We start from the raw sequence: 25084 nt of genomic DNA on the forward strand, positions 1-25084 counted from the left end.
TTGCACCTGTAGGTATTTCATTAGAGACATTATCACATGTGAGTACTTGGAGAAACCTGGCATACTATTCATTAAAGCATTTTTGTAATAATAAACAATTGGAAACGATCTAAATATCCTTCAGTGGGCAAATGGATAGATTATGGTATATTTCCACAATGGAATAGACATAGCAATTAAATTGAATGAATCAGCACTTCCTCTCTTCCCTAACTATATACATAATTATGCCTTAGGTTGTTTTCCTATGTCTGGTGTCTTCTCCATTTCTGTACACTTGGAAGACCTTTGAAAATCTGGCCGTGTCTTTACTTTTGTTAAAAATTCTGTAGTGGGTTTTTTAAAAATTGTTTTTTTGGGGTATAATATACCATAAACTGCAGATATTTAAATTATATAATGGATTTAGTTTTAACACATGCATAAATATCACCATGAACAATGGAGTGAACATAGTAGCCATCATCCCCAAATGTTTCCTTGTGGTTTTTTTTTTATATTTTATTTATTTATTTATTCATGAGAGATACACAGAGAGAGACAGAGACATAGGCAGAGGGAGAAGCAGCCTCCCTGTGGGGATCCCAATTCAGGACTCAATCCCAGGATCCTGGGATCATGCCCTGAGCCAAAGGATGATGCTCAACCATGGAGCCACCCAGTTGCCCCTCCTTATGTCCTTTTGTAGTATCTCTGCCCCCTTCCTCCAGTCTCTTCCATCCCCAAGGACCCATTGATCTGCTTTCTGTCACTATAGATCCATTTGCATTTCCAGAGTTTTATTAAATAGAATCATATGGTATATTATTTTCTTTTTATTCTTGCTTCTTTCATCCAGCATAATTATTTTAAGATTCATGCATGTTGCTATGTAGTTCATTCTTTTTGATTGCTGAGTAGGATTCCATTGTATGGATATAGTACAATATGTTTATCCATTCGCCTGTTGGACATCTGGGTTGTTTCCAATTTTTGACTATTACAAATAAAGCTGCTGTGAACATTGTGCACAACTCTTTATGTGGACATCTGGTTTCTTTTCTCTTAGGTAAATTCATAGAAATGGAATGGCTAGATTAAATGGCAGACATATGTTTAACTTTTTAAGAAACCGCCATAGTGGTTGTGCCATTTTACATTCCCTTAGCAGGCTTCAGTGAGCTTTAAGAATAAGATCTGGGGCACTCATTAGGCATTGGTAAAGGGCCTTTGCAGATGTAATTAACTTAAGGATATCGAGATGAGATCATCCTGAATTTAGAGTGGGGCCCAAGTCTAAGAGAAATGCAGATGGAACCAGTGACAGAGACCAAGACAGAGGCAGAGTGGAGTTACGTTGCCCAACATAAGGAATGCCTGGAGCTCCCAGAACCTAAACCCTGCGCGCTGGGCCATAGACTTGTGCCCTTGCCTTCCCCACTCTACTCTCACCCATGTACCTCACCTGCCCTCTCAGCTGTCCTCTATCTTCTTTCCCACATTTTCCCATCTGTACCATGCCCTCTTACCTGTGCTCCATCTTCTCACCTATGTTCTGTCCTTTCACCACCTCTCCAGAGTATGTATCTCTTTTGCAGGGTTCAGGAAGGGTGAAACTGTTGGAGTGTAGTTAATCTCTACTCAATTCATGGTAATGACATTATGGACCCCACTGGAATGTAAGCTCTCTGAGAGGGCAGGGAACCAACATATTAAACATTTAAACTCCTAACACCTGTAAGGCACGTCTATCTACTCTAGCCCATCAAATTCTGATGAGAACCTCGTGAGTAGATATTTTTACCTCTATTTCACAGAATACTAAGCTCAAAGAGCATATTGCTTGCCCAGTATCTCACAGGAGGGACTCACACAGAGCTCCAGCTGGCTCCCAACTCCAAGGTTTCTGTGTCATGGCCCTGGGGAAGCAACTGCATCAGACCCTCCATGCACTTCCTAGCTTATTTGCTCCAAGATGATAAGTGCTGGATAAATGTTTGCATGATGCTGAAAGTAGTTTATCCTCAGCCAGCAGGTCCATTAAACAGTCTTCGTATTCATTTTCCATTAGAGCTTCTTCTCCCTGAAGCTTAAAATAGGATTGGAAATTTGCTGTGTTTGACCTATTTTTACCCATTAGCATAACTTATCAGACTAGAGAACTGCGAAGCTCCTGGATAAAGATATGAAGGAGCCCCAGGAATCTCAGAGTGGGAAGGCAGAGGGAACTGCGAAGGCCATGGGGGCCCCAGGAGCACCATGGAGAGAAGGGAGGAAGACTAACAGTGGCCCAGAAATCGAGACAGGAGAAAAGACAAACTTTCACAGAGGAGTGAAAAGAGCTCCTAGACTCAGACTCTAGCCCTGCCACCCACCATCAGGGAACCTGAGGCAAATGATGCACCGCCTGCATCTCTGCTTATTCCTCTGAAAACTCTCAGAGGCTACCAACCTCACCAGAGTGATGGCATTAATTCTAACGAGATGATGTGTGTGAATGCTGCTTGTAAAGAACCAAAAGAGTGAGATATTTACAGTGTTCTATGTGACATGGCTTTTTCTTCCTTGCTTTGGATTCAATCTCTTAGTCTGCAAGACAGGATGTAATGAAATTGCTCTAAGTGCTTTGAGGCAGGGACCATCTTTACCTGCTCCCATCCCCTAGGACCTAGAATGGTACTTTGCATAGGACAGGCGCTCAGAGACATCTACTCAAATGAATGAGTTAAGCTCATAACTGTTCAGGCCATGACCCTGTGCAACTATTACTATCATGCTCCCTGATCTCCTCTTGAGGGTCCTCAAGTGCTAGCCTGTCCAGCAGCAGTCACTGGGGAATTACAGTAATAGGTAAGAGCAGCTAGTAGGAATGGGGCAGAGTCCAGTTTAGCCACAGGAGGAAGAGGTCCCTGAATCATTTCTTTGCTGGCCACCAAAGATCCAGGGTTGGTGTGGGAACAGCTAGGCACCAGAGTGCAACTAATGATCTGAGGATAAACAAGGGGTAGGCATCATACAATTAGATAAAAGCAAAAGCAACAAAAATAAATAATAATGGATAAATAATAAAAATCAAATGACCTTTTTAAAACACATAATACACACACACGTACCCAAATTGTACTTATAGTTCCTTTAGTTGGTAATAGAGAGTAAGATTGTGTTTGATGTTGGAGGCTTAAAATAAAATGTTTCCTGTGTGTATGTGTGTGTTCTTTCTCCAGATTCCAGCAAACATTGTGCTATGTTTCCATCCATAGGTGGTAGTACATATACTGCTCATTTCCAATTGCAACTCTTGATGACTTCTGGCAGGAAAATCACCGCTCTTGGTCGAGAGAGTGATTTGTTACCATCAAAAGAAAAATTGAGGTGGATTCTTACAATTGGTTGAATAATAACCCCCCCAAAATATGTCTACATCCCAATCCCTAGAACTTGTGAGTGCTACCTGATTTGGAAAAAGGATATATATGGATTTAATTGTCTTCAAGAGAATCTTGACACGAGATCATCCTGGATCATTCAGTGAGCCCTAAGTCAGCTGACCAAGATTCTTATAATGGAAAGGCAGAGAGAAATTTGAGACAGAGGATGAGAAGACACCAAGAGGAGAAGGTGACATGAAGACAGAGGCGGAGATGGGAATGATATGACTACAAGCCAAGGAATGCCAAGGATTGTCTATAGTCACCAGGAGCTAGGAGAGAGGTATGGGAAGGATTCTGTCCCAGGGCCTCAAAAGGAAGCGTGGCCCTGCTAACACCATATTTTCAGACTTCTGCCTCAAGACAGTGAGAGAAGAAATTTCTACTGTTCTAAGTCATCTCATTTGGGGTAATTTGTTACGGTGTGGCTATGAAATGAATAGAATTCTGAGATGCTATCTTTTCACAAATATTCCACATGAAAATTATGAACACCCAAATCATCAATCCAAATTCCAGTGATATGAAGTCCCCATGGAGGGCCTAGCCAGATACTCTGGGCTCAACAATCTCTCAGAGTACTACCCAGTGAGTCCCTAGACAAGAACCATCCATTACTGGGCTTAAGAGTTTACAGAGCACTTTAAAAATTTATCTATCTATCTATCATCTATCTATCTATCTATCTTAGAGAAAGAGAGAGAGTCAGAGAGAGAGCAGAGTGCCCAGGCAGGAGGGGCAGATGGAGAGGGAGACAGAGTCTCAAGCAGCTGAGCCCCACACCCCAGCTTTTAAGGATGTTTAGCACTATTTCTCATCTACCCAAGTTCACAGGCTCTAGGGCTTAGGAGAGAGTCTTAAGATGTGCCTGAAATCCTCTCAGGGAGGTATGTTGATTCTGGTTCTGGCAGCCGTCTTTGAGCACTATGCTCACACCAGAGTGTATCAGCACTATGAAGGACTAGATAATTGTGTGCTGAGTGGTTAGATCTAGTATGTATTTCTGATGAGACCTGCCTGGACAAACGGTGAATGGGACACCCTTGTGTTCTAATTTCCTCCAATCTCCCTTCAAAAGCTTCCCAACTCTGAAGCATTCAGGGTCTCTTTGTAAGTCTGATCTTCCCTCTGCAGGGCCCATTCTGCTGCCCCTCTCACTGCTTCCACAAAATGAATCCCCCCATGTCTGTTGGTCTAGGCCTTTCTCCAATGCTAAGGGACAATATCATTAATGTGTTAATTAGGTCAGCTCAGGAGTTTGAAAAAATCTCTCATGATGGAGACCAGATGGAGAAAGGTGGGTTGGACAGTATATCCGTGGGTGGATTCATAGTTGGCTGAAGGTTCTTACACAGAAAAAAAAATCCTTGGCCTTCTGAAGAGAGGTTTATTTGCCCTTGGCCCAATCCTAGTCAACATTTTAACCAAGGATTTGAATAAAGCCAAAGAGGCAAGTTTAATTTGCAAATGACAACCCTAAGCAATGTAGAATACATTGGTTTACACATTCATTGTTTTTTTAAAAAATATGAAATGATGAATCGCAATGAATAAATCAGAATCTGTGTAGCTTCTTTTAGTTGGTTTCAGAAAATAATCCACAAAAGTAAAAGATAGGTTAAATCACTTCTTTGAAGAGAAGATTTAGTGGTTCTAGTTTATTTTAAGCTCAATATGAGTCAACAGTCTGAGAAGAAGTTTTTAAAAGGACATAAATTTAGGTTGCATTTCTAGAATGTGCGGGTCCAGATCCAGATCACCATTCTGGTATGTTCTGCACTGCCAGAACCTGGCTGCAATTATGAACGTGGTTCTGGATATCATGGTCAAAGAGAGACATGGCTCATTGGTGGGCACCCAGTGAGACAAGTCACTTGGGTGATGATGAGTTTAACCCCATAGGCTTGTCACATGAGCAAAATTGCTTTTTAGTCCAGAGAAGAAAAGACTCAGGGGCATATGTTACCTATTTTCACATACCTGAAGAGCCATTCACTTAGGAGGGGTGGGAGTATAGGTTGTTGGGGGTAGGTTGACATCCTGTGAAGCTTCAGAGAGTGAAAAAGAGACACAGGAAAATCTGAAAGGACCAGAATTCATTTTATTTCTAAGAACCAGAGATGTACAGCAATAGGGTGGTCTCTCTTGTGAGAAGGTGATACTCCCATCCTTGGAAATATTCAAGCAAAGCTATCATTGCAGTGATCACCAAGGTGGGCCAGACTGGAGTCACCAGCTGGTTGGGGTCCTCTTCCACCTTCACCAATCAGGATATATCTTCTTAAAAGCCACATGGTTGGGATCCCTGGGTGGCGCAGTGGTTTGGCGCCTGCCTTTGGCCCAGGGTGCTATCCTGGAGACCCGGGATCGAATCCCACGTCGGGCTCCTGGTGCATGGAGCCTGCTTCTCCCTCTGCCTATGTCTCTGCCTCTCTCTCTCTCTCTCTCTGTGACTATCATAAATAAATAAAAAATTTAAAAAAATAAAAATATTTAAAAAAAAAGCCACATGGTTGATCAAAAAGGATGGCTCTTCCAGATGCAAGGCAGCCACTCTTGGTTAGAGTCCTAAGTGGCATTGTCACTGGTTACAACCTCTAAATAAGCTCTCAAAATCCATTTCAATGAATCTCTTGGATAATATATTACTTGTAGATAGTATTTTATTAGGATTAGTTTGATTTCAGGTGAAAAATGCCCAACTCACACAGGCTTATGGGGGGAATAAAGGAATTTTTTTTCATGTGACAAATATAATTTGTTCCTTTGATTCTGGAAGACAGAAGTGAAGCTGCTCTCAGAAACAACAGGTCAGAGCCTCCCTCTCCACCTCTGAATTCTGCTTCCTCTGTTCAGAACCCAGCGCTGTGAAGAATTCCAGGCAGCCTTCATTCCAGCTAGTAACCCAATAAAACAAAGGGACAAGCTCTTCCTAGGGAAGAACTTTGATTGGCTTGGCATGGGTCATGTGTTCACCCTTGGACCAATCACTGTGGCTAGACCTGGGTCACTTTCTCACTCCTTTGGCCCAGGTGGAAGGGCTCTATGATCAGCAGTCAGAATCACAGGATAGATAATGGGAGGAAGCTGCCAGGCAGATAAAACAAGAGCCACCCATTACTGGGCTTAAGAGCTTACAGAGCACTTTGTATGTATGTATGTATGTATTTATTTATTTATTTTAGAGAAAGAGAGAGAGTGAGAGACTGAGCACCCAGGCAGGAGGGGCAAAGGGAGAGGGAGAGTCTTAAGCAGACTCCACACTCAGTGCTAGCCTGACTAGGAGCTTGAGCCCACCACCCAAGCAGAAACCAGGAGTCCCACACTCAACCACATGTGCCACCCAGGCACTACCCACCCCACCCCCGCCCCAGTACTTTTGCACACATGATTTCATTTAATTCTCACTATTAGTCCTGTGAGGAATGCGGAGCACATACATATTTGTTCTTCATCGTATGATGCGATTTCACCTTACAGAGGCAGTTTGCCCCATAGTAGACAAAAATACTTTGAATTTCCTAAAAAACCTTGTCACAAGAAGGATAGATTGATTGAACGTCCTTTATTGTCATCTGATACTGCCCTTGCACACTGCCAGCTGAAGCTATTTCAATAACTCCTGATAGTAGAAAGTCCTTTTTGAGTTTTCTGATAGCAGGTCCCTGGGGAGCAGCTTGATTCCTGCACAAAAAGTAGATCAGTAGCATGGCCATCACTAGACTTCCTAGGGACCCACCTTTAGAAGCATAGGTCCTCCCTCTCTTCCCCAAACTCTTTCCTGGCTCTTTCTCGATCAGGAAAGTCAGACACCATTAGGAAACTTCAACAGGTGTTATTTCAAGCAGAACTGCACTTGGCACCAGGCCATTTACTTATTCGTGCATTCATTTTTATTTATTCTTTTGTTTATCCATGCAGCCATTCATTCACATACACAAAAATTGTGTAGAGCACCTGTATGCTGATTAGTGATTAGGCAAAGCAATTTTAATAAAGGGATCTCAAAATAGAATAGCTTAAGAAAAATTGTGATTTAGTTGTCTCTCATTAAGTGTCTGGAATGAGCTGTCCAGCGGGTGGGGTGGGAGGAAGGGGATGAGGGTTTGCTAGGGACTCAGTTTCCTTCCATCTTGTTGCTCTGCCATCCTGAGGGTATAGTTCTTTTCTACATCGTGGGAAGGGAGAAGCACAAAGAGGCAAGTTACTCCATGGTTAGGAATGTGAAGTGGAACCTCACCTCACTTCTGCTCGTACCCATTTGACAAAAACCACCTATGGCCAAGCCTAACTGCAAAGGAATCAGGGAATGTAGCTCTAGCTGGTTAGGCAGCCACATACTCAGCCAAGATTTACTCCCAGGAAGAATAGGAGAAGGGGTTATTGGGACAATGGTCTGCCACAACCTGCTCTGGCTATAGTGCACTGTGTGGGGTAGAATGGCACGAGCCTCACTCTCAGGGTGCTTGTAAACTGTCAGGAAAAGGGGATCCCTGGGTGGCTCAGCAGTTTAGCACCTGCCTTTGGCCCAGGGTGCGATCCTGGAGTCCCAGGATCGAGTCCCACGTCAGGCTCCCAGCATGGAGCCTGCTTCTCCCTCCTCCTGTGTCTCCGCCTCTCTCTCTCTCTCTCTCTTTCTCTCTCTCTTATGAATAAATAAATAAATAAATAAATCTTTAAAAAAAATAAATAAACTGTCAGGAAAGGAATGCCTTGTTTCCCAGCAGTAACACAAGGTGATATGGAAAAAAGGTCAGGGGAGTGGGGCAAAGAGCATAGAAAGTTCACAGGAGGAAGGATGACTTGGACTTGAGATGCTTAGAACAGGTTCCTGAAGCAGGTGGCATTAGAGCTGGTTGGCCTTGGCTTGAAAGATGGGTATGAACCTGAACCCGACAATGGGTGAGGACAGCAGGCAGGACAAAGAGCAGTTACAGTTGTCAAGCAAGGGTCAGATTCTCCCGTGAATGTCAGATTCTTCAGCTACCCCTCCTGGACAGTTCTGAACACATCCCGACCCATGAGCCATTTATGTACCCACCTGCATTAGCATCTGCGAGCTCCTGGTCCTCCTTGGCCCTTCCTGGAAGACACAATGCCATCCAGATGTCTAGGACAGTTTTCCAAGTATGGCTAGGCAGTGTTCACTGGGGCCAGCTTCCATCCTTTTGGAGCAAGAGAGGCTGTGAGGCCTAAAGAGACAAGCCAGGCGGTGAGTCAGAGCCGGGAGACCTAGAGTCTAATAACTTAGTAATTGCAAACATTTTCAGAGCTTTGCTGTTTACAGAGCATACCAAATATAGAATTTGCTTTCATTCTCATCTCAACTCAGAGGGGCGGCTAAGTAAGACATCAGCTATCAAAATGCTTTCAAAAGTCAACAGAGCCACAGGATGGAAAAACATCATTATGGAAACACCAAAATCTTATTCTTGCAAACTCCATTGATTCTGAATGTGTGGTAATTTGCACAAGGGTCTAGGCCGAAAACCCTTTTTACACTCACCATAACTAAAAGGATTTGCTCAGCAAATTTCAGAGTGTGGCCAAGATGGCTGGGAGACATTTGTAACCTACGGAGGACAACTGTTTTCCGTGAAAATTGTGTCACTATTGCGAGAGTACTATGCTTCAATTAAGTTTGCATAGTGCTCTTTTCATTAAAGTAGGTCTGGTGGGACTTCTACAAGGCAATAAAACTTTGTTGGCCATTTGTTTGAGCTTCTGACTATGCTAAAGAGGATGAACATTACTAAGCAAATTAGTCTGGGGCCTCACAGAAAGAATTTAAGTGTTTAAGAAAAGGCAGGGCCATCATTTGGCTAGGATGTGGAAGAGCAGATTTTGGCGCTCGTCTGCAGTTTGGATTAATTTTGGCAGCAAAAGCTCTTCCTTTCTCCTTTCCCTTAAAATTGCCATAAATGTTCAACCAAGCAGAGGCATGCAGAGCAATTCTGGCCAAAGTGAGGTGTGTCTTCTCATCTATTTCTCACTGCTTCCCTAACTAGTTCTCAAAGCACCTTTGACCAGGTGCTGAAGAGCTCAAAACCTTGGTGATGGGTAAAATCTCTTTGAGCCCTGTGTCTATACACTGATGGAAAGTCACAATCCATAGCTGCCGGTGTTTATTTGGAGCTTATGCTGCCGTAGGTCTATGCTGCCTGCGTGCTTGCACAAGATGAAGCCACTGCAGCTTTAGAGGGTTTCAGACCCGGTCCACAGTCACACTAACAGTACATGGTGGATCCAAGACTCATGCTGGTCTCACAGGTACAAAGAATGTGCTTTTATAACCATCGTCCCTATAGATGACACCTTGGCACCAGCATCCCCCTCTCTATTGGGTTGGACACGACTTAGTGGCCTTCTGGTCTACATTTGTAATATTTATGTCCTAACAAAACTCTGAAGATGAGGACCCCTCTTCTAACCATATCCTTTTGAAGCCTTACTAGGAGAGCATGGTGACATGGCCCTGTCCCCAGGGGCCCAGAGCCAGTCGTTGGAGTGGACAAGAACCGAGGAGCTCAGTTAATGGGAAACTAAGTGTATAAATGTACATAGTGTTTTGGGCACATGGGTGGCTCAGTGGTTGAGCGTCTGCCTTTGGTTCAGGTCATGATCCCGGGGTCCTGGGATCGAGTCCCACATCAGGCTCCCCACAAGGAGCCTGCTCCTCCCTCTGCCTATGTCTCTGTCTCTGTCTCTCTCTCTCTCTGTCTCTCATGAATTAAAAAACAAACAAACAAACAAAAAAACACATAGTGTTTCAAAGTGGAGACATTCTTGTGGGGAGCATGGGGGGCGGTCCAGAAACAGACATTGGGGATGAATATAGGGCTGATCAAGCTGTTTATGGAGCTTAAATTTGGTTATTCTATTTGAAGGTCATTCATTTATCAGACCTTTATTGAGTCTGCCTTCCATGACAGGCACCAGGCTCTGTGTTGAGGATACAGAAGGAAGATGAGACCGCTGCCCCTCAAGGGAAATGTGAAAAAAAATAACATCCAAAAAATCAGAATAACAAGAGCATGGGTAAGGAGCAGTCAGAGCGGAAGTGGCTGTGGGTGACCGGCACGCACTGCAGGGCTCTGTGGGGCCCATCTGTCAAGTGTTTCACTGCAGTGACAAGGGGGGAGTGATCCTTCTTGCTTGAAGGGTAGGAGTCAAGACAGGCTTCATCAGGAAGACTCTAATGAATCTTCATGATGACACTGCAGCCATCTTACAGACAGAGGAGATTTGGCCAAGGCATGGGGGCCCTTGGGAGAGGTCACCAGGCTCCCTCTGCAGCCTCAGGCTCCCTGGGCTGTTGGCTCCTGCGGCAAGGATTTAGAGAACAGGTCATGATTGATTAGAGGATTCAGAGGCTGCTTTCTCACCTCAGATACCCTCTCACTTTTGCAGAGGGAGGCCGCATTCGATTCGCGCTCAAACTCCTTCTGGCTGAAGCATCTAGTACTCTGTCTACCTGGCAGGCCCTCCCCACCAGGCACTGCATTCTCATTCCACGGCTCCCTGGGCCCGTGATGGGAGAGAAGCAGATGCACAAGAAAAATTGGAAGTGCTGGCTCCCAGAGTGTCAGCCGTAGGGAGTGGGTGACGGGTCTGGGGGGAGAAGATTGTCTAACCACATGGGGATATGCCCAGGTCTGGTGCTGAGCCAAAGCCTGTCATTAGCTGTGCCACAGCAGAAACCCTTTTCAAAACCCAAGAGGTCACCGCCTTGCCTCCTTAGGACTTTTCCTCAATGCCTTGAGTTTCAAGAAAGAGGATCTTACTCAGTTGCTTCAAGTACGAGGCTTGTTTCCCTGGGTGGGCTTGGCTATAAAGACAAGTGAGCTCTCATGGGAGCTCAGGGAGCGTGCTTTGCTGGATTGCATGGCCATGAGAGGTGCAAGAGCCAGACCCATAGGACCCAGAACAGTAACAGCCAACTATCTGCCCCCGTCTTGGCCGCAGGGGCTTCTCTGTTCCAGGCCTCCTCCTGTGCTGCTGTTGGAACACCTGTCACCATACACCGCCCTGCAACTTGTGCCGCATCACCACCCCTGCCGCCTCCGTGGCCCTGCCCACCAGCCTACTCTCTGGATTTGTTTCAGTTTGTCTTGTTGTCCTGTAACCCCCGACCCCTCTCCTTATAACCTCCAGTTCCAATTCCTGCTGTTCTGGAGCTTTCTTGCAATAGTACTTGCCTGCGGCTGGTTCAGGTCGTCACTGACAGATGGTCACAGTACCATAGTATTGAAGTTGCTTCTGATGAAGGAATGTCCCTTAGCAGAGTTCTTTGGGCTGGTGGCTGGACCCCCCATCCACCCTGAGGCTCCCCACACTGTGGCTCTTCACCTCCCTGAGAAGGGAGCATTAGGACTGTTCTGCCCAGTTGGGGCTCTGTTTTCAGGACACAGACTCTGAGCAGGGGGTCTTAAAGATTATCTTGTCCAAAGTCCCTATAGGCTGAGATTCCTGGTACCACAGCCTGGCCAAAGCAATGTCTAGCCTCTTTTTTAATTGATTTACTTTGAGGGGTGGGGAGAGGCAAAGGGAGAGGGAGAGAGAATGTGAAGCAGACTCCACACCCTACACAGAGCCTGACATGGGGCTTAATCTCACAACCCTGAGATCATCACGCGAGCCAAAACCAAGAGTCAGACACTTAACGGACTGAGCCACCCAGGCGCCCCAATGTCCAGCCTTTTCTTAAACACCCCCTGGGACAAGGCATGCACACAGCCCAAAGCAACCTGCTGTGACAAAGAACGAGGTTCTCCTCCTGAGCTTTCTGCCAAGGACGGAATCTTGGGTCCTGCTCTATCCTACCAGGCCTTACCACTTCCTCCCAGTTACACCTTATGGCCTCTTACATAACAGAAGACCGTTTTCTTACATTTTTTCCTCAGTACTAAGTTCCCTCCAGTTCTGACAAGCATTCCTCATGTGACTTATTTTGAATGATCTGAGCACAGGATCGTTCTCCTGGGAATGTGGCCCCGTTTGTTAGTGTCCCTTTTGAGGTGTGGCCCGGAAGAGAAGCAGTTCTGAGTGTGGGCTGACAAGTGCAGCCCTGGGTGGCCAGGCCTGCTCCCACTCCTGATTTCTTTCTCCCCACTAGGGGCTCCATGGTCCCCGCTGATCCTACTAGGGAGCATACGGCCAACAGCAATACTTCTGTTTTCAGGGTGCACGTATTGTTAAAATGGCATCAGCCAAAGACCACCAGGGACAACCTGCAGTCTGACGGGCACACAGTCAGATCATTGGTCTGTTCCCCTCTGGAGTCGGAGGAGCGGCCAAGAGGGAGGAAGGGAGCAAGTTTTGTGTCCCTGCAGGATTCTGAGAGGACCCCAGGGGAACAGGAATCTGTGGCCAAGGGACTGCTCTCTGAGGTGGGGTGCTGTCTCGAGGTAAGGGCAGCCTGGCAGTTGGGAACCCTCAGTACCAGATGGGTTAGCGAGGTGGCTCTGGGCCACCACTGGGGAAAAAAGCAGTGGTCACTCATTTTCCAGCCACGGCGTGGCCTTGGGAGAAATGAAGTCTCCTGTTAACTTTGCAGCTGGTTTTATCCATGTCCCTCCAGCCTGATTAGCTGCAGGAATCTTCTTCTTTGTCAGGCTGAGCTGACTTCACTCTTTCAATCCCAGATGGTTTATTTTTGCAGTGTCTGTGTGGATTCTAGGGGCTTTATTTAGGTGGCAGCACACTCTGTCAGTGTTTACAAGGTGGTTACAAACGAGATGCCCGTGTGAATCATGCAGGACCTTCTGTTAGTTCTTGCATGGACCCTCTTTTTACTTGTCCCACTGTCAATCTGATTCAGACCCCCCCCCACCAGACTGTGCCCGCAATCTCCAAGTGCCTCCGAACTCCTCGGGGGCCCCAGGTCTGTTCATCCAGCTGTCTGCCGAAATGGCCCACTGGGGATCCAACAGGCTCCTGAGATGCAACACACCCCAACTCAACTGTCCTGTCTCCTCCACCACCCTTGGTCACTCCATCCTGCCTTCTAGTTGTTATTGGGTGCATTGTATATCCAACTGCCACCTCGTTTGGACCAAACAACCAGGTGTCCCCCCTAACCAAGATGCCTCCCTCACCCGTAGGCCCAACTGGTTTCAATCACCTGCCAATTCTTCTTCCTAAATGTCTTTCAGATCTGCTTCTCCTCCTCTTTGTGTGGGTTCTCTGATCCTTTGCTTGGATTAGTGCAAAAGCCTCCTTATCCATCTGCCCACTCCAGTCCCTTCTCCCTCTATCCCGCTGAATGCCCTGCTGCCAGAGGGAGACTTTTAAAATGCAAATCTGATCTCTCCCTCCCTCCATAACATCCTTTAATAGCATCTCATAACCTAGTGTGAAATCTGAAACATCTTACACAGCACATAAGGCTTTGCATCTGACAGGGCCCGTTTACTAGCACGTCTTCCCTTGCACTGGGTGCTCCAGCCACAGAAAGCCACCTGCAGCTCCGCAAACTGGCTGCCCTGTGTCTTCTCTGACCATCAGACAGGCCACTTCCACTGTCTGGGATGTCAGAAATATTAACGGCATGAATACAGTTACATTGCCATTTATTGATCACATCCTCTAGGTCCGGCACCCCACTAATGAGTTCACATGTGTCATCGTGGCAATTCCGTACAACAGATCCTATCATGAGGTCCATTTTCCAAATGAAGAAAGAGCAGCTTCAGAGAGGTGGAGGGAAAGCCAAGGCCACACAGCAGATAAGCCATAGGGCCAGGATAGGAATCTAGGTATCTGATGGACAGATTCTCCTGCACAGAGGTACCGTACACAACAAATCCTACTAGTCGTGTTCTAAAACCCAGTGGCTGTATCTGTTTATTCCAAACCCTTCCCTGGCCTCTCATTTGCAAGCAGGTAGCTAATTCCTTCCTTCCTGCCACTATGTCTGGTATAGCAGCCATCTCCCCTCTCTCTCCTGGGCCTGTGGGCAGTGCCAGCCTGCACATATAGCCCTCCCTGTCTAAGCAGCCATGCACTATCCTGGGGCCTGCCCACAACCCAGGCTGTGGCCGACTGACCCTGGAACAGACACCTAACCCCCAAGGCTAGTCCATGGGCTTGGAATATACCTGTGATGCATATGTTTATATGCCTAAATCAAGAGCAGGTCCAAATCAAGAGCATCTGGAAGGCCGTGTCGGCCATGGACATGCTCCATTCAGCTCTCTTTCAAAAGAAGGCGCTGAGGGATAAGTAGCTGACTGACAGGCCCCAGCTGCTACCTTTTGGGTCATACCATGGTGTTCACATTTCTGCCTGCCTGCTTTTATTTTATTTTATTTATGATAGACACACAGTGAGAGAGAGAGAGAGGCAGAGACACAGACAGAGGGAGAAGCAGGCTCCATGCACTGGGAGCCCGACGTGGGATTCAATCCTGGGTCTCCAGGATCGCGCCCTGGGCCAAAGGCAGGCGCTAAACCGCTGCACCACCCAGGGATCCCTGCCTGCCTGCTTTTAACCAACAAGCGTGCTGATGGTGCCGGAGCTAGTCCCTTCCTGCCCCACATGGGACTCCTCCAACGGACAGCCTTGGCCTAGAGGCTGTTGGCCTCAAGACTTTCTGCCAATTGCCCTGCGACCTGCCACTCTTCCTCCGGCTCTCTTCTCACAGGGTCAGACTGGTGTCCCCATCTGAGGGTTCTCCCCACCAGCCCCTGCTTCTCCCTCCTTCATCTTCCATAGGCATGTCCCCCAGGAAATTTCTTGCATGTCATATTCTGTTTCGGTGTCTGCTTCTTGAAGGACCTGAAATGACACGGAGGGAAGAAACCATCTTTAGGCATGTGACACATACCAAGTGCCCAGTCGATGTTTACTGACTAAGGGAAGAAATGAGCCACCTCCCCAACTATTGCTGTTCCTGCCCCCCGCCCCCACCCGCCCAGTCCATTTCTCTACCACTTCCAGATCAATCTTCCTAGAACATGACTTTGTGCCCGGCACTTCCTTTCCTTCCCCAAGGCAAAGTAATAGCAGATAAAAAAAAAAAAAAAAAAGAAAAAAGAAAAAGATACAATGTTTTAGGCTTTGTAAACCCGGTCACGCATCATAGAGATATTAATGATGTGGGATGTACCTTCTCTAATTACATTATAAGTCTTTAAAACAAGAAGTTCAAAATGGGAGGATGACTTTTGATACTTGAGTAATGCAAATGGGTCAAGAAGTATTTTTAGAAAATCAAAATTTTACTAGAGAGAAAGTTCCTCCTGCCTCAACATGACCCCTTGGCAAGTTCGATGTGTCAGGCTTGGGGGTCTGCTGTTTCCCCTCGGAAGAGCTCAGAACCCTCACTTACCACCTTAAGTCACCTGTTTTCCCCATCATTAGTCTTTAAATCAGGATTCAGTGCCTTCCATAGATGCCCACTCCCTGTGGCTGGCAAGGGCTGCCACCATGCTCAGTTCCAAGGGCATACTGTTCCCACCACAATTTCTGCATCCAGCAGCCCTTCAATGGCAATGTAGGCAATGCACAGCCCTGTGTGGATTCTCCTTCCCCAGGACAGTCTTCAGGAAAATTTTCTCCTCCCCCAACCCCCTGCACCAGACTCTATAGCTTGAAACCAGCCCAAAACTATTCCAATGTGATCAGATGCTTGCTGCCTTCCCTGGCAAATTTCCTTGAAAAAGACTATTCATGTAGTGTTTTGGCATGATCGTCCCAAGAAAGGGTTATAATAAGCATCATCTTGAAGACTTAAATACAGTCTCTGGTTCTGCAAATACCATAATGACAGACTTGCGTTCTCAGTCCCAGGAAATTTTGTGGGCACCAGAGCTCAGAAATGTCCTAGGCATGTAAGCAAGCCTTATTCTTCTTTGTGTCTGGGAGCCAAAGAGAAAATAAGGGGTTCCCAGAACTAGTTCACACAACACTCTCATGGAGGCAGGGGGAGGATCTCCACAACCGCATTTGTGTGATGAGAAGGTGAGCAGAATGCACCTGTGTGGGTTGCTCAGGGCCCATGGGCTATGATACTGTGAGAGTGCAGCGTTGGGGGCGTGTTTCCAATGGCCAAACGCAGAGGCAGAGGGGAGGTCTGGGCAGATGGAATCAAGCCTCCTGGCACACACTGCCTGTGGTCAGAAATGCTCATGGTTACTGCTGGAACTGGAGACATTATGGCTGGAAAGACGTCAGGGGGTTACCGAGGGGTTAGCACACAAGCACCACCCAGCAGTGGACACCAGGCTTCCCTGTGCACACAGTCCTTGGCCATCCTCTCCTCTCTCAGTGGCAACCAGGAGCTTCATCTTGCCCATCCCGAGGCCTAAGGCCAACTTGTTCTCATAAGATCGACTCCAATACCTGTTTCAAATCCATGTGTACCCTTATGTTGCAGGTATACGTCTAATTGAGGAATTCAATGAAAAGCACAAGTATTTTAAAACCTTGTACTTTTGTTAGAAAAGAAGGAAGGGCCTAGTAAGAGCATGTCTGTTCAGTTTTCTTGTAAGTCAAGAAAGTCAAGAGTTTGTAAAACCAGCTTTTTCGTGCACTGAGCTCCTAAGACACAGATAAAGGATACAATGGCATCTTCCTAAGGAAACTTTGGGATCCTGGTGAGCTGCTCTACCTTTTAGGATTTGGGCAGAGAGGGACACAGTGTGGGTGGCCTGTGGCTCTGGCTGTTGGGGGAACTGTCTGGGCCCTAGTGCCGGCACGAATGCTGTCCTGGACAGTGGGGTGGGATGGGAGGAGGTGGGGCTGGAGTCAGTTCTCTGGGACTTTCACTGATAGGGGTGGACTGTCCACAGTTCTCTCGGAGCACCCAGTTCCCTGCAGGGCAGCCAGGCTTTGGCTGGCTTCCAGGAAACTGCTGTGGTCTGACCTGTGAAGCTTCCAGGCTTCACCAGACGCGTGGCTTGGAAGGGATGAGGCAGAGGAACCCCTCCCCTGAGCAAATTCTCCGTGAATGGCACTTTTGCAATCATGTTTGCAGGGTGATATTGTGGCCCAGTGGCTGCTCAGATTAGATGAAAATTCATTACAGGAAGCAGGCGGAAACTGCAGGTCGCTTGGACCTGTTAGCAACTGACATCTTAGTGGTTGCATTAGTCTAATCTAGCTGCTATAACAAAATACCACAGGCTGGGTCTTCACACGGTTCTGGAAGCTAAAGTCCAAGATCAAGGGGTTGGCCAACTCGGTTTCTGGGAAGATCTGTCTTCCTATCTTGCAGATGGGGCCACCTTCTTGCTGTGTCCTCACGAGAAAGAGAGGTGAGGGGGAGAGAGAGAGAGAAAGAGAGAGAGAGGGGAATCAAGCTCTCTAGTGTCTTTTCTTGTAAGGACACTAATCCTAATAGACCAGGGCTCCACCCCTAAGGATCTCAATGAACAGTAACTACCTCCTTATGCATCCTATCTCCAAATTACCCTGGTACGAGGGCGTCGGCGTAGGATTTGGAGGAATACAATTCAGGCCATAACAGTGGTTGAACCAAGAGATATTCAGGGAATGGGGTGCCTTTTGAGGCGTTTCCTGCCCTCATCCCCTGGCCTACCCACACTTCAGGCTTCTTTCTCCATCTTAGAATCTGGCTGTGCTTCTGCCACACCATCCAGAGGGCAGGGTGGTGGCCCTGGAGGCAGAATGCAGGACCTCAGGCTGGCAGAGCTGCCTGGATGCAGCATTGTGTCCAGGAAGCCCACCAGCACCTTGCCCACTCTCATTTGTCTTTGTTCCCATCTCAGCCATGGGCCAGGCCCTGGGGAAGCCTGGAGGCAGGGTGAAAGGAAGCCGAGAGTGACAAATCTCATCTGTTACTTAGCAGAAGTAGGAACCCACCTGGGGACAGAACACAGATGCTGCAGGCTTCCTCGCGCATTTCATAGGTTAAACCACTGAAAACTGGGGTCCTTTGCATGCCCAGCCTATGATGTGGAGAGAGCTCGTCACCGGCGGAGGCCAGGTTAATCTGCTAAGTAAAAACAGGAGTGAATGAAAACCACTTGTCATTTGCCTAACGTTGCAAAGAGCTCAAATGATAGCCTCAGAAAAGGCTCCAGTCCCTGCTATTCTCTCCACCCTGAAAATGCTGCAGTCCCCCGTCCTGCTCCCCTCAGCCTGCACTCCCGCCTGGCTGTTATCCTTTCTCTGCCTGTGTTTCACTGTGGTGAAGGGCTACGCCCTTCCAAAGCTCAGGGGATGGTCCTCCAGTGTCAGAGCACCCAGCCATGCCGCTCAGACTGCCCCCACTCAAGAGTTTATTCTTCTAGCGATGAGTCACTGCTACCACCTTGTCCCGATGCTTCCTGCAAGCAGATAAGGCGAGGAAAAGGAAAGGAGGGGTACTCCGCTAGCTCATGTGGCACCTTGTGGGCCTGGGTGGGCTCCAGCCATAGGAATCTAGAAGGGATGGAACAGGCAGCAAAATGATCAGTCCTGCTGCCCTGGAATAGGGGCAAAAACCCTGCCTCCATAGGATGGGAGGGTCACATGGGGCTGCACTGTCCCCCAGGTAGGGGACCACGGCAATCTCACTGAGACAGCATGAGCTTTGGGCTCCAGCAGATCTGATTTTGAAGTCTGGATCCACTGCTTCCAGCATCCTGGCACACTACCTAGTACCTGTTTGGGACTTGATTTCCTCAGCTATAGGATAGAGACCCCAATGTCCTTCATAGGATTAGCATGAAGGCTAAAGGGCATGGCCTCAGCAAAGCACCAGAGCGGTGCCCTGCATGAAACAGGAGCTGAGCCCGTATTAGGGTTCTCCTTGTGCCATCATCCAATGCCAGGACGCTGTCCTCAGAAATGTTCAGCCCACTGTTCCACCATCTCACAAAGGCAGGCTGCCACATGCCCAGAGACCGTGCTTCTTGCTGGGAAACAGGAACAGCTGGTGATCGGGATGGGGGCGAGGGGTGGGGGGTATGAGCCTGTGCACCCTGGACCAAGGGGGCCCTACGCACCCTCGTTCGTTTTATCTCAACACTGTGTTTGGCAATGATTTATTAGCTAATTCTCACATCTCAAGCTCGTGGCAAGAATTTGAATCCCCTTTTAAACGCAGTTCTTATCATCATGCAGCTCCATAGTCATTATTCAATATTTATTATGTTCAGGGCCATCTTCCAGACACTATATATTTACTTCAGTCTGGAAAGCTGAAGGCTGGGAGGGGCTGCTGGCAATGTCCATAGTGTCCCAAAGGGCAAACAGGGCTCCAGGAGCAAGTCCTTATCCACACAATCTCAGCATTGGAGTTTAGGGAAGGATCAGTGACATTGGAGCAAGGGGACTTTTAGGTTAAGTGAAAGGAAATGCTTTTCCTTTTCTAGCAAGTAATAAACCCACAGAATTCATTATCCAACAGGGAGTTGGATGTAAGTGTAAAAGTACATCGAAAGGAGTTTTAGGTAAATTCATAGTTGGCTGGCTGACCTCTGCAGAGGGTGTTCCATGACTCTCTGAACTTGCTACCGGGAAGGACGGCCAGTGTTTTACAAGGTCTAAAGGAGGAGAACTCTGTGCCCTTGGGCCTTGGGTTCTGGCCCATGTCGCAGTTCCCATGTCCACAGGATTGCCCTGGATTTCTCAGATTTGTGATTTTTCAATGCTGTTCATCTGAGCTGGGAGAGAAAGGAGGGAGCATTCCTGGAGAAAGTGGGGTAAGCATCTCCCAGGCAAAATACTGGACAGCGAAATTTTTTTTTTCCTGCTTAAAATTCCAAAGGCCTACACCCTTTTAAGACTGCAGCAATTTCACAAGAGCATAGAACATTTGCATTGGAAGAGAATTGCTGGACCATTCCACTTACTGCAGTTTCTGCCCTGAACAGTTTTGTGCAATAGCAATTAGATTCAGAAATAGAAACAGTGACAGTGCTAGAAATGCAGTTGCTGAGCTGTGTATCTTTGATGCAAAAAAAAAAAAAAAAAGTCTATGTACCTAACAAATGAACGTTTGCTCATTTATACAACAAATGTTCTGAGCACCAATTCTGAGCTATGAGCTTTGGATACAGGATGAATAAGACAAAACATCTGCCTCCTGAGAATTTAGCCAGTGGTGAAAACAAACAGCCCCAATATTGTGGGTGTTATGAGAACAGGGGGTCTATCTGTACTTGCAGAAGTCAGGATATAAAGGACAGCCAGGAAGTCCCTGGTGGAAATGAGAGGGGCAGAGAGGGCTTTTCTGCAGACCACATTAGTGTGGACTAGCTGGAGACGTGCTAAAATTCACTTGGGTTGTCCGAGACAAAGGGGCAGGAGGAGACTATGGAGAGAAGACAAGACAGGGATGACCTTGACAGTGGTAGTCCAAGCTAAGGCACAGGGCACCAATTGTGGAAGGAAAGCTGGAAAGAGGTATGATCAGTTTCTAATTGTAGGGAGATGACGGGGGTGGGGGGGTGACCTAGGTGAGGGCAAGACTCTAAACACCCACGAGTCAGGTGACTATTGCAATATCCAGGAGAACATGACTGAGGACAACAGCAAAGTCCTGAAGTTATTCGAAAGGTAGGACCAATACCTTTGGCTGCCAGAGGTGCAAGGTAAAGGGAGAAAAGAAAGGAGGTCAAGGATCACCTCCTGGTTTCTCTGAGTGGATGGAGGGACCATTCACTGAATGGTAAGTGGGCACTATAGAAGAATGTCACACTGAAAATAATGATGAAGATTTTGATAGGTTTGCACTTGATTTCTGAATGAGGCAGCCACACAGAGACAGCCATCAGGCTGTTTCTGTCAAGATCCAAGTTCTGGAGAAGAGTGGAGACCCCAGGCCTCGAGACATCAGCAGATGGAGGTGAAAGCTAGCCAAGGAAGAACCCAAATGGAACCAGAGGAGCACACTGAAGGTGCCACACCACAGAATGGTGCAGGCAGAGGAAAAGAAGCCCGCCAAGGAGAACAAGCAAGGAGGTGGAGGAGACAGGCTTACCAAAAAACACAGGAGGCTGATTTTTTTAGGAAAAGGGCAATGTTGTATATGCAAAGGCCATGAAGGGACTCCAAAGAAGCCAGAAATGAGGTCCCTGGGTGGCTCAGTCAGTTAAGTATCTGACTCTTGACTTTGGCTGGGGTCATGAACTCAGGGTCATGGGAGACCTCCTGCATCAGGCTCCATGCTCAGTGGGGAGTCTGCTTGAGGATTCTCTCTCTTCCCCTCCCCCTGCTTGTGCTCTCTCTCTCTCTCAAATAAATAAAAAAAATCTGAAGAAGAAGAAGAAGAAGAAGAAGAAGAAGAAGAAGAAGAAGAAGAAGAAGAAGAAGAAGAAGCCTCCAGTAACTCTGCCACCTGGGTAATTTTGCTGACCGGGTGAAAGATTCTTTGGGAAGATATGAGGAGATGCCAGAGAGTCAAGCAGTAGATGAAAGCAAGGAGTGGTGACAGTAGGTAGACTGTTCCAACCAGAAATGTAGCCACGAAGAGGAGAGCTTGGAGGGTGCACCAAGGAGGCAAGTTCAACAGAGTGGACTTGAACATCGTGACCTGGACAGGAGAAGTGGATCGTCTAGGACAAGTAAGAGACCACGCTGGTGGAACAGCAGGTGGAAGGTGCTCAGAGTGCAGCTCAGGTATCTCGTGCTCCAATTTCCCTCCCAGTTTTGTCCCTTCTTCACAGCCCAAAGACCTTCACCCAGACCTCTCACCCTCAGTGCTCACACACTGCCCTCCAATATGGTCATTTCACTGTGTATCTTCCATAATTCATTTTGAATCTCTTCCAGGGTGGGAACTCTATCTGAAACATATCTGATGTAATTCATGGTGCTTATTATTATTATTATTATTATTATTATTATTATTATTAAGGGAACTCCTTTTTATAGCATTTTTTTAAAATTGACATATAACTTACATACCATAAAGAACACAAAGAGGGTGCAGTTTGATAACTTTTTACATATGTACACATCCGTGAATCTACTACTCCAACTATATAGAATATATCCAGCTCCACTAGAAGGCTCTCTCATGGCCCACCCAGGATGTGTCTCATTTCAAAGTAACTTCCATTCTGACCTTTATGTTTGTATTAACCTTTGCCTGCTCTTGGTCTTATAAATGGGATCAGATGGTGTGTGTTATTTTGTACCAAGTTTTTTTCTCTCAACAGTACATCTTTTGTTGTGGGCAATGGTTACTAAGCTCTTGCTCATTGCTGTGAAGTACACTATGGTGTTTTTTTTTTTTTTTAAAGATTTTATTCATTTATTCATGAAAGACAGAGAGTGAGAGAGAGAGAGAGAGAGAGAGAGAAACAGGCAGAGGGAGAAGCAGGTTCCATGCAAGAAGCCTGATGTGGAACTCGATCCCCAGACTCTGGGATCTCATCCTGAGCCAAAGGGAGATCCTCAACCACTGAGCCACCCACTTGAGCCACCCACGTGTCCCACACTGTGGGGTTTCTATCTGTTGATAGATACTAGTTTGGATACGAGTTTACTACAATTTGGGGCTATTGGAGATAGTGCTGCCATGAACCATCCTATATGTGCACAGTGGGGGTCGCAGCACTCATTCTGCTCCATATGTGCTCCAGAGTGGTATGGCAGGGTCACAGGCTAGACATTCATTCAGCCTTAGTAGATCCTGCCAAAGTTTGTGCCAAGTGATATCCCCTTTCGCAATGTATGAGTGCTCTGGCTCTACAGTATTTTCAAATAAAATACGATTCTATGAAGAATGCTTAACACACTGAAAAAAACGATTGCTCTCAACACTTCAGAAGTATCTATTGATAAGTTAACAATTACTATGCAAGTAATACATACCTCAATCCACTAAGGCTTCCCTTATAGAAACCCTCATTGGCCTGATGAGAGTTAAGGTAAATCTTTGGATATAAAATAAGCCAATTTCTTTATAAATAATTTTATCGTGTGCAAAACTGTCGCTAATTTAAAAAGACTTTCTCGCCTTACATTCAGAGTCATAAGATTTTATTCTAATTCTCAATTGTGAGGATCCCGTTTTTCCTGGGAGCTAGCAGAACTGCCCTATCCTAACTGCACAGCCTATGAATCTTGGGCGGCTGAGAATCTCATCTTGATCTAATTCAATTAGATCTTCATGTGTGCACTCTGTACACTGAGCAGCTACTCTGTGTCAGGCACTGGACTAGGCCCTGGGGTATCACCCACCCCCCAGTGGATACAAAGAGCCAAAATGCAGAGTAGAAAGTTACCAAGTCTCAGACCTCATTGCAAGTTTTTCTACAGGGCGGGGCAAGCTGCCAGCTTAGGTGGAACTCCGGCAGGAGAAACTGCCATTTCATACAATCGCTTCTTTTCTGTCTGAATGGAGACCACATGTCACCTGAGGGCAGATTTTGTTCTCCAGCCACTTGAGTATACCGTCAATGTAAGCTTCTCAGACACCCATTACCTAGAAAGGACAGAAACCTCTGGATTTGACAAAGCCTGCCCTTTTAAATGTCCCTAGGAAGAAACTGGGCAAAATTGCTTAAAGTCAAAGAACCTCTTGGAATCTAGAAGTCCTAGACCCTGTCATGTTTATAATCCTGCCAATTATTGAGATGGTTCCAAGCGGTGTCAGCTGGCAGGGAAGGAGAGAACTCTCACTCATTAAATCCAGTGCTAGGGCCTCGATGGTTGACACAGAAGTGCTGATTCTGGCACAGTAAGCAAGTGAGGAGAGAAGCCTCTCTCTTTGGACCCACCAGGCTTGCACAAAGAACCTACTTTGGGAACAGGGGCTGAATATGTGAGTGTGACCTTGGAATCCAAGCATAGAGCATCTTTAGCTGAATATAACTCAGGAGAGAGTGGGATGTGCACATCTAAAAGCTGAGTTCCTATTCACACTTCAAGCTGCTGAAGACTTTCATACCAATTGTAGGCTTAGCAGATATCGTTGGCTATTATAGGCACTCTCTGCATCCCATATTCTCTGCAGATCCCTTTACTATTCTTGTGCACATAGGCTTCTGTGGCCTTCCTGAAGGAAGGGAAATTGTCAGGGAAAATGGACTGCTCTGTATAGTCCACATTCTAAGTTCATCTCAGCTAACTTTAGCTCTTAGAAATGTGTCACAACAGAGGGCTTCTTGGTGGGGGGGGTGGGGGGTGCGGTCAGACTAGCTCATCTAGCTAGCAAGCAAAGAGTAGAGAACGGCACATGGTAAAGAATCCTGTCCATGGGTTGAAAGCTGATAGGGTGAATCTGGGCATCTCCCAATGTGCCTGTCTCTTTGACTGGTGTTGTACACATCTGGGCTGCTGCCCTCTGTGTTTGGTTTATACAGTGTCATCCTGGGATCTTTTTTAACCATCCTCCTGGAAATCCCCTTTACTTCTCTTCAGTGTTGAAACTTCTGTTCCTGTTACATGTTTCGCTTTCTCAGAAATACATTCTCGAGACTTTGTGTGTGTGAAAATGTCTTTATTCAATTTTTGTGCTTTTTTAGGGTAATTTGGCTGGGTATGGAACTCTAGGTTAGAGAGCATTTCCTTTTAGAATTTGGAATACACTGCCCCATTTTCTTTGTTTCTGGTGATGCTATTGAGAAGTCTGCAACCATTCTAATTTCTGATCCTGGTATGTGACTTTTTTTCTTTCTCTAGAACCTTGTCGACTCTTTATTTCCTCCAATTTTTGGAAAATTTCCAACGATGTGCCTCAGTGTGCATCTATTTTCATTTACTGTGACCCAATATTT

At 46.6% G+C, this 25084-nt stretch overlaps 1 long non-coding RNA gene across 1 annotated transcript; it reads right to left on the reverse strand.

Moving 5' to 3' along the window:
* Positions 1–13961: 13961 nt before the first annotated feature.
* Positions 13962–18357, reverse strand: LOC144324621 (uncharacterized). The gene is made up of 2 exons (XR_013390053.1): positions 18234–18357; positions 13962–15185 (listed from the first exon to the last, which is right to left on the reverse strand). It is a non-coding gene; the product is annotated as an uncharacterized LOC144324621 (long non-coding RNA).
* Positions 18358–25084: the final 6727 nt, after the last annotated feature.

The sequence above is a fragment of the Canis aureus genome, chromosome 12 (assembly GCF_053574225.1).
Source record: "Canis aureus isolate CA01 chromosome 12, VMU_Caureus_v.1.0, whole genome shotgun sequence".
NCBI lineage: Eukaryota > Metazoa > Chordata > Mammalia > Carnivora > Canidae > Canis > Canis aureus.